The 6,686-nt window shown below is 43.4% G+C and overlaps 1 protein-coding gene across 6 annotated transcripts in view; it reads left to right on the top strand.

The window, feature by feature from the left end:
* Positions 1–5,743: 5,743 nt before the first annotated feature.
* Positions 5,744–6,686, top strand: part of DMTF1 (cyclin D binding myb like transcription factor 1) — a 50,122-nt gene continuing 49,179 nt past the window's right edge. For 4 of the 6 annotated variants that reach the window (XM_002686719.7, XM_059885836.1, XM_024991034.2 and 1 more), the window contains exon 1: positions 5,744–5,864. The gene's annotated coding sequence lies outside the window, so the exon portion shown is untranslated. Of the gene's footprint in view, positions 5,865–6,015; positions 6,107–6,154; positions 6,250–6,686 lie in introns of those variants that run through there. The other 2 variants (XM_059885834.1, XM_059885833.1) reach the window with 2 other exon arrangements.

Genomic DNA, 6,686 nt, shown 5'->3' with positions numbered 1-6,686 from the left:
TTCCTACACTAACTGGACAGATGCCTTCCTCCCTCCTGTCCCCTTCTCACTTTTCCAGTCCCTGCTGAAGTGTCTCCTGAGAAAGGCCAACCTGGAACTCCCTACATGAAGTTCACCTTCAGAGAACTCCATTTGTATCCTTTTTAGAATTTACCAAACTGGCAATTGCTGATTGGTTTGCCAATATATTGTCCCTCTCCCTTCAAAGCCAGACTATAAAGGAACAGATATTTGAATCTGGGTACAAACACTCTCCTAGTTTTAGTAAAGTAATTTAACTGTTTCTGTTTCGTTTTGCCCACAGAATTTTCAAGGACAGAATGAAAACTTTTATTCTCATTTCCTGGGAGGATCTGAAGTTCTCCATTCTCCTAAGTGGAAGAGGAATGAATTTTTGCTAATGTTCCATTAAAAGGCCTCAGTAAAGACCTACTGCAAAAGAAAATGAAGTGAAGAGGATATGGAGTGGTGGTAACCAGGCTGAGAGATTAAAAGAATTATAGAGATGAGACACTGACACAAGGAGGGTAGGAAGGAGTTATGAGACGGAGTGCCCTAAGCCCCACAGAAAGACCTAGACGACAAAATCTGAGACACAAGAGGACTTGGAAGGGTCTGATGGGTGGGCCTAGCTAGTGACAGTTTGCTCATTTCTCTGTTAGCATAGGAATTCCCATCAGCTCACCAGAAATTCTGGAAGGCCTTCCAATGTATACATATCAGTTGTATTAGCAGAACTCAAGAGACTGGGTAGAAAGAAGATGGGCTACTCAGTAATAATATTTTTCATTACTTTAAATAAAAGTTATTGCAAACATCTCTTTCCTGAATCATGACATCCAGAACACAAGATAATCATGAAACAATAGAATTTGCCTCTCAGTATTTGAACCACTTTTATATTAACATACCAGCCTATCAACCTTTCAAAAAGGAAAGGTCATTTCATCAATATTCTATTGCTGATGAGGTTCATGAAAGTGTTATAAAAAATCTGGGGTCCAACAGAGTTAATCATAACTAGCAAATGCGGTAAATACCGTAAGTGTCCTATACTTTTATAATACCATCTGTTTGTGAAAAAACTATTTCTCCAGATTTTTCTACAAAACACTTCATTCCTAATTAGGTAAATACTAGGATAATAGTAAAACTCTCATGTATTCTCTGCTGCTGCTAAGTCGCTTCAGTCGTGTCCAACTCTGTGCGACCCCATAGATGGCAGCCCACCAGGCTCCCCCGTCCCTGGGATTCTCCAAGCAAGAACACTGGAGTGGGTTGCCATTTCCTTCTCCCATGCATTCTCCAGGTACTACTAAATAGTGAGGTATGAAATACCTAGAATTCTAATTGCAGAAAGTTTCTCCAGGTTTAAAATTATGTTATGGATAATTTTACACTGATTAGGCAAGTTAAAGAGATGTTACTACTACAGATTTACTTTTAAAGTTATGCGTTAAACTGATACTAAAATACACTTGTTTTCCCAGAGTAAATACCAACTGACCTTGAGGAAAAGTAGTTATGAAGGAAACTCGCCCAGAAAGGAAAAATTACCAGGATGAACTTGACTTTTTTAGGGACTTAACAGCCGAATGCAGACTAACCTAACATTTTTCAGGAGAGAATGGGCAGCAATTATAATTTAGATACCACTGTCTTATGCCTCAGCTAAGAAGAATCCGATATGGTCATGCTTTGTGGAAAATGTAGCCAATTAAGAACCAATTCCTAAATGATAATGTTAACAATTTTATACACATAATTATTAGAACTCTACTTTTAGTAATTTAATTGCTTTTCTGGTTCAGAGGTTTATTATTTTCCATTTTTAAGTGCTTAAAACATATCATAGGCTCTGTGCAAAGCATTCTACATACATCATTCTGGTAGATTTTAGTATCTCCACTTTTCAAAAGCAAGTGAAGCTTAGAGATGTGTAGTACGATATCCATTGCTAAGCAATATAGTCAAGATTCACACTTTGGTCTGACTTCAACATCTGTACCACAAGACCCTGCCTCATGGTGGTGGTTATCTACAATTATGTACTCATTTAAAACTGATACCTGCCATAACCACAGGGGATGCAGAGATTACCACAAATTGGTAATAATGTTAGAGGCAATAAAATGCTGCTCCTGACACTTATTTTTGAAATATGGTCAAACATATCCTTCTTCCAGTTTAGTAAAGAATCTGGAAACTGGTTGTAATAATTTTTCATTATAAAAAGACTTTCAAAATCTACTTTATGAGCTGCAAGAGGGTAGTTCAGAGCATGGGCTTGGAGCTGAGGCTTCTATTCTGACTCTGCCACTTATCTGCTGTGTGTCCTTGGACACATTCCTTCACTTATTTGATCCTTGTCCAAAATGGGAATCATTTACAATAACTATACAGAAGCTTTGGCACTTGTGAATGTTAAATGCATTTAATATATGGAAATCATTTAAATGATACATAAGCACTCAAAAAATGTTATCTAACCTTGTCCAAACTCAGTTTGTATTTTTAACTAGACCTTATTTTTGTGGGGTACCATTTAAGATTCAAAGCAAAATTGAGGGGAAGGTACAGACACTTTCCATATAGTCTTTACCCTATACATGAATAGTCTCCCCCATTATGAACATCCCCCAAGGGAGTGGTACATTTATTGCAAAGGATGAACCAACACTGACATATCATTAACAACCGAAGTCCACAGGTTATGTTCTATGGGTTTTGATAAATGTATAACACGATGTATCTACTGCTACATTCTAAGTGTTATACATTTTATGGGTTTTGATAGATGCATAACACAATATATCTATTGCTATAGCTATGCCAAAGCCTTTGACTGTGTGGATCACAATAAACTGTGGAAAATTCTTCAAGAGATGAGAATACCAGACCACCTGATCTGCCTCTTGAGAAATTTGTATGTAGGTCAGGAAGCAACAGTTAGACCTGGACATGGAACAACAGACTGGTTCCAAATAGGAAAAGGAGTTCGTCAAGGCTGTATATTGTCACCCTGCTTATTTAACTTATATGCAGAGTACATCATGAGAAACGCTGGACTGGAAGAAACACAAACTGGAATCAAGACTGACGGGAGAAATATCAATAACCTCAGATATGCAGATGACACCACCCTTATGGCAGAAGGTGAAGAGGAACTCAAAAGCCTCTTGATGAAAGTGAAAGTGGAGAATGAAAAAGTTGGCTTAAAGCTCAACATTCAGAAAACTAAGATCATGGCATCCGGTCCCACCACTTCATGGGAAATAGATGGGGAAACAGTGGAAACAGTGTCAGACTTTATTTTTGGGGGCTCCAAAATCACTACAGATGGTGACTGCAGCCATGAAATTAAAAGATGCTTACTCCTTGGAAGGAAAGTTACGACCAACCTAGATAGCATATTCAAAAGCAGAGACATTACTTTGCCAACAAAGGTTCGTCTAGTCAAGGCTATGGTTTTTCCTGTGGTCATGTATGGATGTGAGAGTTGGACTGTGAAGAAGGCTGAGCGCCGAAGAATTGATGCTTTTGAACTGTGGTGTTGGAGAAGACTCTTGAGAGTCCCTTGGACTGCAAGGAGATCCAACCAGTCCATTCTGAAGGAGATCAGCCCTGGGATTTCTTTGGAAGGAATGATGCTAAAGCTGAAACTCCAGTACTTTGGCCACCTCATGTGAAGAGTTGACTCATTGGAAAAGACTCTGATGCTGGGAAGGGTTGGGGGCAGGAGGAGAAGGGGACGACAGAGGATGAGATGGCTGGATGGCATCACTGACTCGATGGACGTGAGTCTGAGTGAACTCCGGGAGTTGGTGAGGGACAGGGAGGCCTGGCGTGCTGCGATTCATGGGGTCGCAAAGAGTCGGACACGACTTGAGTGACTGATCTGATCTGATAGCATTAAACAGAATAATTTTGCTGCCTTAAAAAAATTCTCTTGTGCTCTGCCTATTTCACTTCCTCTGGCCTCAAATCCTGGCAACTACTGATCCTTTTATTAACTCCACAGTTTCCCCCTTTCCAGAACATCAGATAGTCGGTTTCATTCAATATGTAGCCTTTTTCAGATAAGACTTTTTTCACTTAGTGGTATACATTTACGATTCCCCCATGTCTCTTCATTCCTGTCTTTTCATGGATAGCTAATTTCTTTCTAGCACTAAATAATACTCTATTGTACAGGATGTACCAGTTTATCCACTTACTTACTGAAGCATACCCTGGTTGCTTTTAAGTTTGGCAATTACAACAAAGTTAGTATAAATATTCATATGCAGGTTATTATGTGGACATAAAGTTTCAACTATCCCGGGTAAATATCAAGAAGTAATTAATGATCACAGGGTAAGAATATGCTTTGTTCTGTAAGAAGCCACCAAAAAGATTTCCATAGTGGCTGTACCATTTTTGCATTCAATCAATAAATGAGAGTTCCGTAGTGTTTCAAAGTCTCATCAGCACTTGGTGTTCTGGACTTTAGCACTTCTAATCGGTGTGTGACGGTATCTCGTTTTCCATTTTTATGAAATGCGACATTTATGAGTGAGAAAGTTATCCCAAAGAATAAATAATGTGGACTACTGGTAAAACTTTTGCACCTTTGGCTTAAAATCTAAGTAAATATTTATCTATCCAAACTCATTTCTGTGTATAGTTTCTTCCCCTTTCTTCAAAGAATTAGTGTCACTTCCACGAAGTCTTTCAACTATATTTTGTATTCAAACCAGTTATATAAAACAACTTTTGTAAAGCAAAATATAGAGGAAAAGCATTATTGACTTGATTAGTTAAGTTCAAGACGTATATATTCCCATCTTGACAGCCTTCGTTTGACCTTTACAACTGATGCTGACCACATTCCCTCTGTGACCATGTAGTGTGAGTCTACACATACTCATTGGACTCAAGAAATTTCTCAAATCTCATTTCTGAACTCCTCTCATCCCCCTAGTGAGAGAAAAGCAGTGCACAATAAACCAGTTTTATAAACAGATAAAATGAGGTCAGAATCACAAGAGTTGTAACAGGGTTCCGACCACTCATCTTCGAAACGCTTTCAAAACAAAAATTTCTGCCGGGGCGGTTCTCTGGCAGGCTGATGACTTTGGGAGCGGGGTCGAGCATTTCCCTTCCTGAGAGCTCCCCGGGTAACGAGCAACCAGCGTGCCAGGGCCGGGCTTTGTAAGGCGTACTGTGTATTGCAGACTACCATCTTCCTACACTCACAGACCATACATTTCACCAAGAATTGCATCACATGCTCAACAGGTAACACGTCTACGCGCCTACAGCAGGGCGGACCCAGTCAGAAGAGCCACACACACAATTTCCGGCCTTCCTCTGCATCCAGACCCCGCTTTCAAGCCGTTCCACACGGCGGCTCCCTCCGTTCTGTGGCCCTAGGTAATTACGAAAGACGGCTCGCGAGGGCCAACGGTCCCCGGGCCAAAAGGATCACAGCTGCGCCGAAAAAAGACGGTCCTCCTACACAATACCAGTAACGGGGAAGTCAGTACTTAAATTTCCTAGTGTGAGGTAAGGAAAACAGCAAACAACAACCCCTACTCTGAGAAAGACCGAACCTCCAATATCCAGAGACCCTTTTTGGCGCGCCGACATGGCCGGAAGTGACGCAACAGCCGGCGCGCAGGGCCAACCCCAGGGAGAGGAGGCCGGGCGGGGGAGCGTGCGGGGACTGGGGGCGGGGTGCGGCCGTAGCTCCGTTTCCGGTGGCTCGTAGCGCTCGCTCACTCCAGCTGCAGCCACTCTTGCCCGTGGCTGCTTCCTCCATCCTGGTATTTTTTGGAGCCTCCATCCTGGTTCTTCCAAAGTGCCCGGACCCAAAACAGGAAGTAAGTGCGATAGAACCTTCAGGTCCCAACCGCCGCCAGGGCCGCTCCGCCCAGTGGAGTCTGTCCGGCCCCCTTGTTGCCCGCCTGCTCCCGCCGGCCGGCGCCAGCTGCAGGCGCTCTGGCACCGCGGGCGGGGTCGGAGCTGGGCCTTCGTGACGCCGAAGCTGCCGTTCCCGCAAGCTCAGGCCAGGGCCTCCTTTTCGGGGCCGGGCTTGCGGTGGTGGCGTGGGCTGCAGAACAGGGTAGCGAGTTGCCGCCGAGGCACAGCTAGCGATCCGGCGGGGGCGGAAAATGGCGGCTTCGGAGGAGCTAAATGGCGCCGGGACCCCTGGGGGTGGGGTGGGCCGAGAGCTTGGCTAGAGAATCGGGCCCGGGAACACGGAAAGTAAAGAAGCTTTCCTAGCTTTCTGGGGGGCGATGGGGAGTGGGGGTTCCTTTCTTATGTTTTTGTTATCTTTTCGGGGTTTTTTGGTCCAGTGAAGGAGAGGTGGGCTTGGATGAGATTGAGAGGATTGGGGCGGGTCTCGCCCCACCCCACCGCACCTCTTTTTTTCCTCGTACCTTTTTGTGTCTTCACATCTCCCATCTTTTGGGAGATGGCCCAAGGCGGAGGGAATCGGGGTTGCTGGCCGTACAACTCAGGTTGTCAGCCTGAGTCTTTTAGAAAAGGGAAAGATGGGACCTGGACTGCGGGGAGACAACCCTAAACCGACGGAGAGCAGGAATATGCGCCTGCAAAATGGAAATCGTGTTTTGCCGAAATTCGAGGAAGTTCTTAAAATTTGAAATCTTCGTCCTTTGAAATAGACTTTGAGAGTCTTA

This window comes from Bos taurus, chromosome 4, assembly GCF_002263795.3.
Source record: "Bos taurus isolate L1 Dominette 01449 registration number 42190680 breed Hereford chromosome 4, ARS-UCD2.0, whole genome shotgun sequence".
Taxonomy (NCBI): domain Eukaryota; kingdom Metazoa; phylum Chordata; class Mammalia; order Artiodactyla; family Bovidae; genus Bos; species Bos taurus.
The sequence above is the reverse complement of the archived record's forward strand: the minus strand, read 5'-3'. Positions and strand labels throughout refer to the sequence as shown.